This window comes from Nomascus leucogenys, chromosome 3, assembly GCF_006542625.1.
Source record: "Nomascus leucogenys isolate Asia chromosome 3, Asia_NLE_v1, whole genome shotgun sequence".
Classification (NCBI taxonomy): domain Eukaryota; kingdom Metazoa; phylum Chordata; class Mammalia; order Primates; family Hylobatidae; genus Nomascus; species Nomascus leucogenys.
This window is the reverse complement of record NC_044383.1, coordinates 135,933,069-135,948,016: the sequence shown is the minus strand read 5'-3', so window position 1 is coordinate 135,948,016 and position 14,948 is coordinate 135,933,069. Positions and strand designations below refer to the sequence as shown.

At 49.0% G+C, this 14,948-nt stretch overlaps 1 pseudogene; it reads right to left on the bottom strand.

Moving 5' to 3' along the window:
- Positions 1-2,261: 2,261 nt before the first annotated feature.
- LOC115832898 lies at positions 2,262-12,281 on the bottom strand (annotated as a pseudogene).
- Between the last annotated feature and the right edge of the window lie 2,667 nt (positions 12,282-14,948).

The following is a 14,948-nucleotide window of genomic DNA, read 5'->3' as shown; positions in this document are numbered from 1 at the left end:
TGAGGGAGTTTCGAACTTTCCCACATTGTCCTGTCTTTTCTGAGCCCTCCAAACTGTTCCAACCTCTGCCTGTTACCCAGTTCCAAAGTCGTTTCCACACTTTCAGGGATCTTTACAGCACTGCCCCACTCCCAGTACCAATTTACTGTATTAATTAGTTTTCATGCTGCTGATAAAGAAATACCTGAGACTGGATAATTTATAAAGAAAAAGAGGTTTAATGGACTCACTGTTCCACATGGCTGGGGAGGCTTCACAATCATCATGGAAGGCAAAAGGCACATCCCACATGGCAGCAGGCAAGGCAGAATGAAAATCAAGTGAAAGGGGTTTCCCCTTACAAAACCATCAGATCTCATGAGACTTATTCACTACCATGAGAACAGTATTGGGGAAACTGCCCCCATGATTCAATTATCTCTCACTGGGTCCCTCCCACAACATGTGAGAATATTGGGAGCTACAAATGAAGATGAGATTTGAGTGGGGACACAGCCAAACCATACCACCCCCCAAAGGCACCCCTTTCCTCTCAGTAAAACCAAAGCCACCACAGAGGCCTAGGGAGCCCTGCACAGCTGTCCTTGACTCTGTCCTTGCTCGTTCGTCTCCTATCCCTGGCATCCTTGCTGGTTCTCAGGGCCTGTTCCCCTGCCTCAGGGCCTTTGCATCACCCTCCCCTGGGCCTGGACTGTTCTCTCCTCAGAAGTCTACCCAGCTCACTTCCACACCTGTTCCTAAGTGACACACCCTTCCACACCTGCTGCCACCACCCTCCCACTTTGGAATCCTTTTATTATTATTTTATTTGTTTAATTTTTAAATTTTGACATAATTGATGTAACACAAAATGTTCCATCTTAACCACATATATATCTATATCTATTTATCTATCTCTCTATCTATGGGCATCACTTTACCCCAAGGTTGGTCATTATTGAGAGGTATTTTTACAGTCCTCCTTCACTCCTTCCTCAGCTGCCTCCGGGTTAGAGATGCTAACAAGAATTCAGATGGCCCAAAGATACTGGAGGAAGTAAAAATGGTGAAGGCCATACACATTTTGGTTCACATTTGGCATGTTTGGGCCTTTGCTCTGTGTATGGCAAGGAGAGAAAGATATGAAATTAAAATTACAGATAAATACAAGGAATAACTGAAATGAAAGATGCTAATTTTCTTTCTCTTGTTGACTCAACCAGGTTTTCTTCTCCATTTCTGGCTGATAGAGACCAAACAGGTTGGCTTTATTCCACTGTCCTCTAGTGGTTGGAGACTGCTTTCCAATACTGTCCAAATGTCACCTCCATCTTAAAGACTCCTTCTGGGAAAGATGACTTTGTAGCCAACAATTAGGAAGAAGAGAATAGGAAGCAGGAGAAAGGGTTAAAGTGCTGTAGAGAGGCCGGGCGCAGTGGCTCACGCCTGTAATCCCAGCACTTTGGGAGGCTGAGTGGGCGGATCACAAGGTCAGGAGATCGAGACCATCCTGGCTAACATGGTGAAACCCCGTCTCTACTAAAAATACAAAAAATTAGCGGGGCGTGGTGGCGGGCGCCTGTAGTCCCAGCTACTTGGGAGGCTGAGGCAGGAGAATGGTGTGAACCTGGGAGGCGGAGCTTGCAGTGAGCTGAGACTGCGCCACTGCACTCCAGCCTGGGTGACAGAGCAAGACTCCGTCTCAAAAAAAAAAAAAAAAAAAAAAGTGCTGTAGAGAAGCTTCCATCCATAGGAGGAGCACGCCACCAAAGCAGCTGTAGAATACACAGTATGGCAAAGGGCTGGAGTCCAGGCCATGCTGTTTGAGAAGACATACCAAGCTTGGAACCAGGTCCCACCCAGAGAAGCAGTCCAGTCCTCCTTGTCATTGAGAAATAGCCAAACCCAGTGTGCTAGACAGAGACCACGTACACCATACTCTCTCGCTGAAGCTTTCCAGGGAAGAGATAGACCAACAAGATGATCTGCAGACCATCCTTGGCCAGAGCCCTAGACCAAGGAGAGCTGGGCAAGTCCATGATGTCCAATCAGAGCTGGGCCCAGGGTTCATGTCTTGAACATCAGGAAGCCCCCGAATGCAGTGCCTCGCTGGTTTCTGTTTGTTACCAATGCTTGGGTTAACTCCAACCACACTCTCTCACCCTTTCACAGCTCAGCCATAGCAAAGGTGGCTGCTGTGCTTCCCGCCTAGTGGTACAGATCAGGGTCCCTGATGGAGCCCTCCAAACACCAGGTGCCTGGTTCCTGGCCCTGGGCCAAATTCAGTGCTCACTGCAAATGAGACACCAAATGCCGGCTTGGTAGTAGCCATGTTCAGGGAAGTTGCTGCTGTCAGTGTCGATGTAGCTAGTGTTGAACTTCACTGTCTGCAGGGCAGCCGTCCTTTCTGAAAAACTGGCATAGAAGGCCACAGGGAAGCCTGCCTGCCAGAGCTCAGTGTTCAAGGCGTCTGGCACTGGCCCTTTGATATGTGTGTCTGCCAAAGGCTCAGCTTCTTTCCTGTCCCTCTTCCGGGGAACTTCCGGGCCTTTCTGCTTCTGCTTCCCTTTCCTGCTGGGCATGGCTTCCAGCTTCCCCAGATTTAGGCTGACACTGCTGTCACCAGCCCTTGGAAGTTTCCAAGGAGGAGCCGCTGGTGCTGTCCAAGCTGCACTTGGAGGCGGACCATGGAGGCCCCGAGGCAGGTGAGAGAGGTAGCTGGGCAGCCTTGCAGCACCACCCGAGCCGCTGAAGTCAGATCTCAGGAGCTGGAGCTCCTGAGCCAGCCCGGCCAGGGCTTCACACCGCTTCTTCTGGGCCCAAGTGGTCGCCAGCTCCAGGTGCTCTGCCGGCCATGGGGGCTCTATGCCATGGCCCACTCGTGGCCTGCTCCAGGGCCGCCACCCTGGTAGCCAGCAAGTCCCAACCGAGCACCTCCTCCTTCAGGGCCAGGCAGATCTGCTCACAGGCAGGGGAAGCTGGCCGTGCGCCTCCTCTGACCTCTCCTCCATCACCTCCTCCCCAGAGAGGGAGGCCAGCAGGCCTCCATCAGGGCAGCCTAGGAGCTGTGCAGCTGCGCCGCCATCCAAGCTCCCCTGGGTCTCCTTCAGGGTGCGTGGTGTCCCTGTGGCACTCCCGGATGGCCTCCAAGTGAAAGTAGAGCTTGTGGCAGCTGCCTCCTTGATGTACTTGATGAGGTCGGTGTGGTCGCCCCACAGGTGCTGCAGGGTGAGGCTGAGCTCCAGGAGCTGCTACTCCACCTCCACCTTGTTCGCCTCCATAATTAGAGGCCTCATCAGGACCACACACAGCTCACGGAGCACCCTGTGGTTCACCTCCATCTCTGGCTCCATTTTGCTGATCTGATGGAAGGTCTCGTCCAATTCGGAGCACAGCTCCTTCATCTCATCCATGTGCCGGGTCAGGGTAGCCCTCATATCCCTGAGGGGTGTTTTGCAATTCCTCCTCCCTGTAGGCCGAGGCCACGTGCAGCACCCAGAGGTTCCTCTGCTGTTGGCCCAGCCTGGCCTTCAGGCTCTCCAGTTCAGGCCTTGCCCCAGCCCCTGCCGTCACCACCACGCAGCTGCCATTAGTCCTTGGGGCCTCCTGGGTTTGGCCTCTTCAATTTGGTGTCCACATCGGCCTGGACCTCAGAGAGGGAGTGTACAGGGCAAAGCGCCGAGCATGCTATCAGTCCTCCACATCCTTTCGCAGCTGGCCTACTCTCTGAGCATTTTCCTGGATCTTGGCTTCAAATTTACCACCAAGCTCCTGGCAGTCAGCCCTGGCCACAGCACTATCCTGGACCATCGTGATGGCCTGGCGGTTGGCCTCCACATCAAGAAACAGATTTGTTATGTCCTGGGAAAAGCCATGCAGGCTTTCCTTTAAGCTCTTTCAGATGGGGCCGAAATGCACTTGCGGGAAGGCATCCATGTGGGGCAGCAGCACCTGCTCCAAGGATCTACCAGACAACTCCAGCTCTGTTTGATTTGCCACACTGCAGCTGTGAGGTTACTAGCCAGGGCTTTCCACGGGCCTGGTAGGCTGTCACCCCGGGGGAATGTCATCCTGGAGATCTCTCAGGAGGGATTCCTGCTGCTCCTGTCGCACTTCAGCCTCATTGATCTCCACAGCCAGGTGTCATGACTTTAACTTTCTGGCAGTCGGGAGCCCTGTGGACATGGCTGCTGTGAGTGGATGTAGAATTTCTCTGTTTTGCAAGCAGCTGTGAAGGTAACCAGCTAGGACTTCTGGAAAAGCATTGTTTTCACAGCCCCTTAATCCCAGGCTGGCTCCCTCTTTGTGCCTTCCCTTGGGGACCCCTGCTGGGTGCCCTCATCTCTCAGTGAGCTACTGAGAGGCAGGTGCCTGCCCAGAGTGAATGTGAAGCCCCTGCAGTCTGATTTGGGCCTGCACTTGGCCTGCCATGGCCCCAGCCTGCTGCCCTGCCACAGCCGGGAGCCATCTCAACCGTTTTCAAATGTAAAGGCATCTATTTAAAATGGCAGTATCTGTGCCTGCTCAGGCGATCCTGAACCTTCTTAACCTGAACTTTTTCCTCCTAAAGCAATGACCACTTTAAAACAGATAGCGTTAGCTTTTGGTTGCTATTGTAAGAAATTACAAATTTAGCGGCTTAAAATAACACAAATTTGTTCTCTTACCATTCTAGAGATCTGAAGTTGGAATGGGTCTCAGTGGGCTAACATCACTCTGCTGTCAGGGCTGTGTTATTTCAGGAGGCTCTCGGGAAGAACCTGTCTCCTCCTCGCCTCTTCCAGCTTCTCCAACTGCCCACATCCATGGCTCAGGGCCCACTTCCGCATCTTCAAAGGCAGCTCCATCAGACTAAGTCCTCACTGTGCCCCCCATCTGGTTCTCCCTCTTCCGTCTGCCTCTTCCTCTATAAAGATCCTGTGATTATATTGGACCCCCCAGGGAAATCCAGAAAATCACCCCATTTGCAGGGCAGATAATAAGCAATCTCAACTCCATCTGCAGCCTTCACTCCCCTTTCCATGTAACCCAGTGGAGAGTTCCAGGGATTCACACCGGCATCCTCTGTGGTTGGCAGGAGGGGGTGGGGGTGGCAGGTGATTATTCTTTACAACACACATGCCATATAATTTATGTATATATCATTTTCATACCACAAAGATGGAGGAAGAAGCAGAGCAATATTGGAGCAGAGATTTTGCATCCTGTTAAAATTAAGTCTTTAAATATGATCTAGGTTGTGGTAAATTAAGATATTAATTGGAATCCCCTGAAATGACTAAGAAAATAACTTTTTTAAACAAAAAAGGAAAAAGAGACAATAAAGGAAGTAAAATGACGCAGTAGAAAGTGTCTGTTTAACACAAAAGAAAGCAATAGTGGTGGAAAAGATGAGCAAAACGACATAGTGCATACGGAAAACTAAGAAAAAGGTGGCAGACGTTAATTCTGTTCCACCTTAGCAGTCATTCCCTTACATGTCAAAGTGATAAACATTCAAAAGAAAAAACAAAGATTCTCAGAATGCATTTTAAAAATGATCTAAAGATACAATGTAGATCTAAAGATACAAGTAGTTTAAAAGTAAACATATGGAAAAAACACATCGATAGTAAACAAAGACAACTGAAATTGCTATTAATAATATCAGGCAAAATCATCTTTAAGACGAACAATTTTATAAACACTCTGAGAACCAATCGATGAAAGGGAAACTCACAGGGAAAATTAGAAAATACTTTGAGATGAATGGAAACAAATACACAGCATATTATGACTTATAAGAAGCAGATAAAGCAGCACTTAAAGGAAAACTTACTGCTGTAAATGCCAATATACTGAGAAAGAATGGGATAAAGAAAGGATTATCTCAAACTAATAACTTGACATTTCACTTTAAGAAACTCAAAGAGCAAAGTGACCTAAGCCCCAAATAAGGAAACAGAAGGAAATAAAAATTGGAGTGTAAATAAATGAAATAAAGAATAGAAAAACATTGGCAAACTCAATAAAACCAAAAGTTGGTTCTTTGAAAAGATCAACCAAATTATCAAACCTTAACCTAGAATGACCAGGTAAATGGTGGAGGGATAAAACTCAAATGACTAATACCAGGAATGAAAGGAGAAACATCACTATCAACTTTACACCAACAAAAAGGATTATAAGGGAATACTATGTACAACTGTATGTCAATGAATTCAAGAACCTGGATGAAACGAACATCTTTCTTTTCCATTTATTTTCCAGTTATTATTGAGCCACTTTTGATTGTATCCTCCCCTCTCTACCAGACAGGACAAAGGTTGATCACCAAAGACAATTTCAGACTCTTGTCAGGCCTAGGGACAACAGCAGAGGCACCACAAGCTTCTCTGATGCCATAGATTGGTCTTCCCATGATCTACCACTTCTCTAGACATTTATTGTTTTCTGTTGAAGATGCTGGAGTTCTAAGCCAGCACTTTAAGGATTACTTGTTTTCTCCAGGTGTTTTCTGTGTATATACAAGAGATGATAGATAGATAAATAGATAGATAGATTAGATAGATAGATAGATAGTTAATAAACTCCTGTTTGTTTTTTTCATGAAAATCATTTTTCCTCCCCTGCAGTACAAAGGCTTGTCAAGTGCACACTAATGAGCAGCTGATCTGGCTCCTCCAACCCATGAACTCTGTGCTTGGCTCTGTTTGGAAACACACTGAGGAGTCCGGCCTCTTTGGCTGCCACAGGACACATTTCCAGAAACACCTGTTAGGCGTCTGTGGGTGACTCACGCCTTCCTACATGAAGCCTTATTGGCTCCTGCAAGTGCTAAAGAAACCCCTGGGGACAGGCTAGGCTGCCTGTTCCTACCAGATTTTAGGCCTGGAGACTTCTGGTGGGGGCAGCCCAGGCAGGGAAATCAGGAGCTGTGGACAGGGAGTGGAGGAGATCAGGAGGGGATGGCAAGACCCCCAGCCTGACCCCAGTCCCCAGTGCCCGCTAGCAGCAGAAATAGGAAAAGGAGGTTGAGGGCAGACAGTACTGCAACCTCCTGTGCTGAGAATACAGATAGGTCCAGCCTGGTGGCCCCACACCTGCAGATTCAAGGCAGCCCTGCCCTGCACTAACCCTGCACCTCCCAGGCCCACTGCTCTCCCACTGTGACCCCACCCGGAGACTGGTCTATCCAAAGACCAGGGCATTGACCAGCAGCCCAGTGCTCTGCTCCATGGCCTCTGTCAGGCAGGATGGAGCTGGAGCCCAGGCAGAGATGAGGACAGGGGAGGATGGCCCTTGTCAGCCAGCGATGTTCTGCCCTGCTGGGCCTGGGGCCTCTCTCACAGAGAACCTACGTGATCTTGCTTCCCCCACTTTCTTATCTCATAGGCCCTACACGTTTGCCAGAAACCACCTGCATTCCTAACTCTTTGCCAGATGTCAGGGGCCAGCCACTGGGGGAACTGTGTGGCAGAGACCCTGTGACAATGGCCAAAGAAATTCAGGAGTTCCCAGAAAACAGAGATGCTGGAAATCCACGTGGGAGAGCTGCTCCTTGCACCAAGACTTTCCTCAGAGGCTCCTTCTCCAGTGCCTTGAGCAGGGCCGAGCCTGGTGAATATTAGAATTTCTGCTGGGCTGAGAAAACAACAGCAAAAGAAGAAGAAGTCTTGGGGGTGACTTGGAGATGGAAACTGGGTGCGTCCAGAAAAGTGAGTGGAGCCCGGAGGCCAATGAGCACCCCACCCTGGCAAGTCACAGCAGGACCAGGCAGGGGACCAGGCATACAATTGGGCCAGTTGTAACCTGCACAGCCTGGAAAAGGATTTGTATTTGTATTTCGTGTACCCACTGGGTAAGGTGGAATATATCCCCAGCTTCCTTGAGGTGAGCTCAGTTTAGGAAGTTTCTTTTCGACTGAACTGTGTCAGGAATCTCGCCAATGCCTGATGCTGCCCACCACATCTCTTTTGCTGCTGCTGTGGCTGGAACCTGCCTGGGAGGCACCGGCTGTAAAGTCTGGAGACCCAAGGAGGCTGCCCTGACACCTCTCCTTGTTCCCTGGGCCAGGGGGCCCATCTGAGCCCCTTCACCCCTGGGGAGCTGTTTTCTACGCCTTGTATGAGGTTTGTGTCTTCATAGAAATGGCACTCTAGTAAGAGATAGAAATTTTAAATGGATAGATATGTAAATTATATGGTATGTGTGTTGGGCAGAAGAATTCCCTCTCCAACCCCCAGGATGGCAGATCCAGTCCCTGGAACCTCTGTGTTGGGATACCAGGAAAGGGCGGTGAAAGCTGGAGCTGAGGTGGCTAATCAGCTGCCCTGGGAGAACCAGCCAGGGAGGGTTAGTGTTCTCATGTGAACCAGGACTCAGCCTGGTGGACCTGCCTTTGAAGATGAGGAAATGGGGACCTGAGCCATGGATGTGGGCAGTTGGAGTAGCTGGAAAAGGCGAGGAGGAGACAGGTTCTCCCCGAGAGCCTCCCAAAGGAACACAGCCCTGACAGCAGAGTGATGTTAGCCCCGTGAGACTATTCAGACTTCTGAGCTCCAGAATGGTAAGAGAATGAATATATGTTGTTTTAAGGCACTAAGTTTGCAGTAATTTGTTGCAAACACAATTAAAAGTTAATAAGATTTGTTTGATCGTTTGTTTATTGGGATAGAGTCTCATTCTGTTGCCCAGGCTGCAAAGCAGTGGCGTGATCTCGGCTCACTGCAACCTCCGCCTCCTGGCTTCAAGTGATTCTCCTGACTCAGTATCCCAAGTAGGTGGGATTACAGGCGCTGGCCACCACACCCAGCTAATTTTCCTATTTTTTAGTAGAGACAGGGTTTCAACATGTTGGCCAGGCAAGTCTCAAACTCTCAACCTCAGGTGATCCAGCTGCCCTGGCCTCCCAAAATGCTGGGATTACAGGTGTGAGCCACCGTGCCCGGCTTACTAAGGTATGTTTTAAAGTGGTCATTGCTTTAGGGGAACAAGTTCAGGTGAAGAAGGTCCAGGATGGCCCGGGCAGGCAGAGGTTTCCCATTATGAAATAGAAGCCTTTACATTTAACAGTGGTTAAGATGAAAAATCATGTTACATGAATCATACCACAATTTTAAAAAAGAAAGAGAGAAAGAAATGAATACAAGGATTCCAAATAGGAGGGGCAGGGAGAACCAGGCGTGGAAGGGTGTGCCACCTGGGAGCAGGAGTGGGAGTGAGCCGGGCAGATGCCTGAAGGGCAGTCCATGCTGAGGGGAGGGCAATGCAAAGTCCCAAGGCACAGGGACATCTGCAGGGCTCTGAAGACCAGCAAGGAGGCCGAGGGTGGAGGTCGGAACTGGGCGAGTGAGGGGGCATAGAGGACAGCTGGCCAGACTGTGCAGGGCTCTCTAGGCGTCTGTAGTGACTTTGGTTTTACTGAGAGAAAAGGGGCACTTTTGGAGGGTTTGGAGCAGAGGAGGGGCGTGAGTGGTGAGGTTCTGAAGGATCACTCTGGCTGCTCTGTAGCCATCTGGGAGGTGGGGACAGGCACGGAGAGCCAAGTAGGGCAGGACTGCAATCACCCTGGCCAGGAGGATGGTGGCCTAGAACCAGGGTCAAGTACTAGATGACAGTGTGGTCAAATCACAGATATTTTATTTCTAGTCCAAAGAAGAGATAAGAAAGAGGTCGAGCAAATAGGTGACTTTTTTTTTTTTAATTCTTCACAGCCCTACCACATAACCTCTAAATCTTCAGTAAAGTTGGCTACATTCACAAGTAGCTGGTGTCACTTTGGTGGGGGCTTTGTAAGGAAGTGGGCAGGGTGTCTTTTAAGGAAGACTCAGGAGAAGCGCTGGTCTTCCAGCTGCAGAGGGGAATGGAGTTGCAAGAAGGAAACAGCGAGGTTCAGTGACACACAGTGGGAACACAAGCTCAGGGGGCAGGAGCTCCAGGCCTCAAGAGGGCAGGACGGTAGTGCAGTGTTCGCACAGAAACCAAGCAATAGAGGGCGCCAGCACCCACCAGAAACGAGATAGGGCCGCTGTCACAGCTAGGCCAGGACCTGCAGAAGCCTGAACCCTGAAAAAAGGTGGGGGCCCCCACCTACATATTAAGGAAAACATATGTATGCCATTACATGCTGGTCTCCAACAACTGCTAAAATTACATTAAATCCTTTCTAGAATTTCATGGCTGGGACTTGAGTCAGGTCTTGGTCCATTTACTGATAGTGAATCCAGTACTGAATTGGATCCAATTCCGGATGAGGTACCCTGTCCTAGAATCACTCACACGTGACAGTTGACAGGTAGCCCCACCGGGTTTGCATGGTGGATGGGTGTTCTGCTAGGCCGGCCTCTCCATGCCCAAGGAGACTGAACTGGTTTCTGCTCCTCAGAGAGTTTGCACAGAGACTCTGAGGAAGCAGTCACCTCAGGCCTCTCCATCCTGGAGACGGCAGAAGGACAAACATCTCCTGCTGGCACAAGGTAGGGGTGGGGGATGGCTGGTGTTCCAAACACCAGTGCAGAGGGAACGTGTGCATGTTTGGGAGTGAAGGAGGAAAGCAGGGGCTCGAGTGGTGAGAGAACCAGGGGCAGATAATGAAGTAAAAGTGGGGTTGGGGGAGACGCTGGGGGTGTGGCAGCGGGGACGCTGGATAAGGCAGGGAGGACAGGGGTGGCTCTGCGGGTCCTCTGCCTCCACACCAAGCACTGAGGGATCCCTGCCTCCCTCCAGTCTGGAGTCCCAGTCGCCCCTCTCTCCAATTTGGGGGACAGGGATTTCTCCTTGTTCTCCTGCCCTAACTCCTTCTTTACGACTTCTCTTGTCCCATTCTCCCTCAGATCCTCCGTTCCGCTTATGCCAAGGCTTCCACAGCCTCGCTCTGCCAGGCCTTGGCATTCCCAGCCTGAGTGTTGAAACCATTGGCCGGGACCTCAAGGCAGCTGGGGCAGGGAGAGGATGGTTAGAATCCCAGGGCACACTGCCACAAAAAGGCTGTGACTCATTTTCAGGGATTGAAAAATGCAGTCCAATTCATTTTAAAATTTTCGTCTCTCTTTGGACTTCAGGCTGAAAGTTCTTTATAGCAACGGGCTTCCAGGGACTACATGAAATTATTGGTTTCACTTTCTTTATCACCTGCTTCCTACTTCAATTAAAATTCCACTTCAGCCGGGCATGGTGGCTCACTCCTGTAATCCCAACACTTTGGGAGGCTGAGGGGGGAGAGGATTGCTTGAGCTCAGGAGTTCAAGATCAGCCTGGGCAACGTGACGAGACCCCGTCTCTACACCAAAAATTTAAAAATTAGCTGGGTGTGGTGGCTCACGCCTGTAGTCCCAGCTGTTCTGGAGGCTGAAGTGGGAGGACTGATTGAGCCTGGGAGTTCAAGGCTGCAGTGAGCCGTGCTCATGCCACTGCACGCCACCTGGGTGACATAGCAAGACCCGGGCTCAAAAAACAAAACAAACAAAAATCTACTTCATATGTAACCATTACTTCGGTTTTGAAACCATTGCCTGAAGCTGACATTTTGCAGTTGGAATATGGCTATTCCTTCCCGTCTTCAGGTTGGCTCAGGCCAAGCTGAGATTCAGGACCACAGAGGGCAACAAAGGTGGAAGGGCCCCATTTCCCCTTTCTGTATATTTTTCCCAGCCTGTCTGCAGCTCTTTCTTTTTCTTCAGTGTTAGGTCAGCAACCCAGATGTCAGGACCCAAGTACAGGCCTGGTGTGCTCCTTCCTGTGAATCATCAGACTTGTAGAAAATATCGGCCCTGCTAAGGAGCTACTCAGTGGTCATATCACACATATGCACGCACACACACACACACACACACACACACACACACACACACACACTCTGTTCTTGGCCCACCCCCGCTGGTGTCCCCACAGCAGCAGCATTGGCAGGGCGGTAGCAGTGAGTTCCTCTCCGTGTACCCTCAGGGCCTGGATGTGTACAGAACAGGCTCCACTCAGGACAGATCTGAGACCCCTTCTCCAGACCAAGAAGTACACCCTCAAAATTGAGGTTCTTTAACCTTAGCAGCCAGAAAACCACGTACGGGATACATAAAAAATGTGCATTCCTGGGCCCCTTCAAACTCTTGACCCACTGTCCTCTGAGCAGACAACCCCTTATTCCCCCAGCCCTGGAGAGAGAGCCCTGCCCATAGTCCATGGTTACTTTCTTTGAAGTCTGTTCCATCTAGTTAAGAAAGGACAGTGGTACAGACCCACTTATTACCCGGCATCACAAAGGCCCCAGCATCTGAGTCACAGGATGTCACCCTCCGGGTCTGATGTGCACTTGAATTAACTGGCATACTGCCCAGCACACAGAGGGAACCTAGATGTGGAATGGATACGGGTGGTGTTACAGGCTGCATGTTTGCCTGCCTTCCAAATTCATATGCAGAAATCCTAATTCTCAAGGTGATGCTATTTAGGAAGTCATAAGTCATGCAAGTGGAGCCATGTGGGATTAAGAAGTGACAGGAGAGCTTGCTGTCAGTCTCTGCTCTCCACTGTGTGAGGATACAACAGGAAGACCGCCATCTGGTGAGGAAGAGAGGGCCCTCGCCAGATACCCGACGTGCTGACACCTTGATCTTGGACTTCCCAGCCTCCAGGATGGTGAGAAAGAAATGCTTGGTGTTTCAGCCACCTTGTCTATCGTGTTGTAGCAGCCTGAACTGGCTAAGGTAGCGGGATCTATGATGAAATGGGACAGCCATAAAAGTGAGGCGGGAAGGGGGGCTACAGATACTAAGTTTTATGAGGAAACCTTGTGCTTGAGAAATTTGAAAATGACACAAAATTTTGTTCTAAGACAAATTTTCAGAATTCGAAACTTAGAGCCCCAAGACTTTTCCCAATGATAGACCTGGCTTTCCTTGAGGTCTTGGCCCAAGTAGGACTGCTGGAGTCTATTATAAAATTCATCTGGACGGGCATCTGCCATTGCTGAGGCTTGAGTAAATGGTTTTAAGGTCACAGTGTTAACAAAACTGCTGGGAAGTTGGAACTGGGCGGAGCCCACTGCAGCTCAGCAAGGCTGCTATGGCCAGACAGCCAGATTTCTCCTCTTTGGTCAGGGCATGTCAGTAAACAAGGCAGCAGCCCCAGTCAGGGGCTTACAGCAGACTTAAACGTCCCCGCCTGATGGCTCTGAAGAGAGCAGCAGACCTCCCAGCACAGCATTCGAGCTCTGCTAAGGGTCAGACTGCCTCCTCAAGTAGGTCCCTGACCCCCACGTATACTGACTGGGAGACACCTCCCAGTAGGGGCCGACAGACACCTCATACAGGAGAGCTCTGGCTGGCATCTGGCAGGTGCCCCACTGGGTCGAAGCTTCCAGAGGAAGGAACAGGCAGCAAACTTTGCTGGTCTGCAGCCTCCACTGGTGATACCCAGGCAAACAGGGTCGGGAGTGGACCACCAGCAAACTCCAGCAGACTGGCAGCAGAGGGGCCTGACTGTTAGAAGGAAAAGAAACAAACAGAAAGGATTAGCACGTCCCCTCAAAGACCCCATCTGAAGGTCACCAACATTAAAGACCAAAGTTAGATAAATCCACAAAGATAGGAAAAAACCAGCGCACAAAGGCTGAAAATTCCAAAAACAAGAATGCCTCTCCTCCTCCAAATGATCACAACTCCTCGCCAGCAAGGGAACAAAACTGGACAGAAAATGAGTTTCACTAACTGACAGAAGTAGCCTTCAGAAGGTAAATAATAACAACTCCGAGCTAAAGGAGCATGTTCTAACAAATGCTAGGAAGATAAGAACCTTGAAAAAAGGTTAGTCAAATTGCTAATTAGAATAACCAATGTAGAGGGGAACATAAATGACCTGATGGAGCTAAAAAACAGCATGAGAACTTCGTGAAGAATACTCAAGTATCAATAGCCGAATCAATCAAGCGGAAGAAAGGGTATCAGTGATTGAAGATCAACTTAATGAAATAAAGAGAGAAGACAAGATTAGAGAAAAAAGAATAAAAAGGAATGAACAAAGCCTCCAAGAAATGTGGGACTATGTGAAAAGACCAAATCTACATTTGATTGGTGTACCTGAAAGTGACAGTGAGAATGGAACCAAGTTGGAAAACACTCTTCAGGTTATTATCCAGGAAAACTTCCCCAACCTAGCAAGGCAGGCCAACATTCAAATTCAGGAAATACAGAGAACATCACAAAGATACTCCTCAAGAAGAGGAGTTATGAAACTATTCCAAACAATAGAAAAAGAGGGAATCCAACCTAACTCATTTTATGAGGCCAGCATCATCCTGATACCAAAACCTGGCAGAGACACAACAAAAAGAGAAAATTTCAGGCCAATATCCCTAATGAACATTGATGTGAAAATCCTGGCAAACTGAACCCAGCATTACATCAAAAAGCTTATCCACCACGATCAAGTTGGCTTCATACCTGGGATGCAAGGCTGGTTCAACATACACAAATCAATAAACGTAATCCATCACATAAACAGAACCAATGACAAAAGCCACATGATTATCTCAATAGATGCAGAAAGGGCCTTTGATAAAATTCAACACCCCTTCATGCTAAAAACTCTCAATAAACTAGGTATTGATGGAACATATCTGAAAATAATGAGAGCTATTTATGACAAACCCACGGCCAATATCATACTGAATGGGCAAAAACTGGAAGCGTTCCCTTTGAAAATCAGCACAAGACAAGGATGCCCTCTCTCACCACTCCTATTCAACATAGTATTGGAAGTTCTGGCCAGGGCAATCAGGCAAGAGAAAGCAATAAAGGACATTCAAATAAGAGGAGAGGAAGTCAAATTGTCTCTGTTTGCAGATGACATGATTGTATATTTAGAAAACTCCATCATCTCAGCCCAAAATCTCCTTAAGCTGACAAGCAACTTCAGCAAAGTCTCAGGATTCAAAATCAATGCGCAAAAATCACAAGCATTCCTATGCAACAATAACAGACCAACAGAGAGCCAAA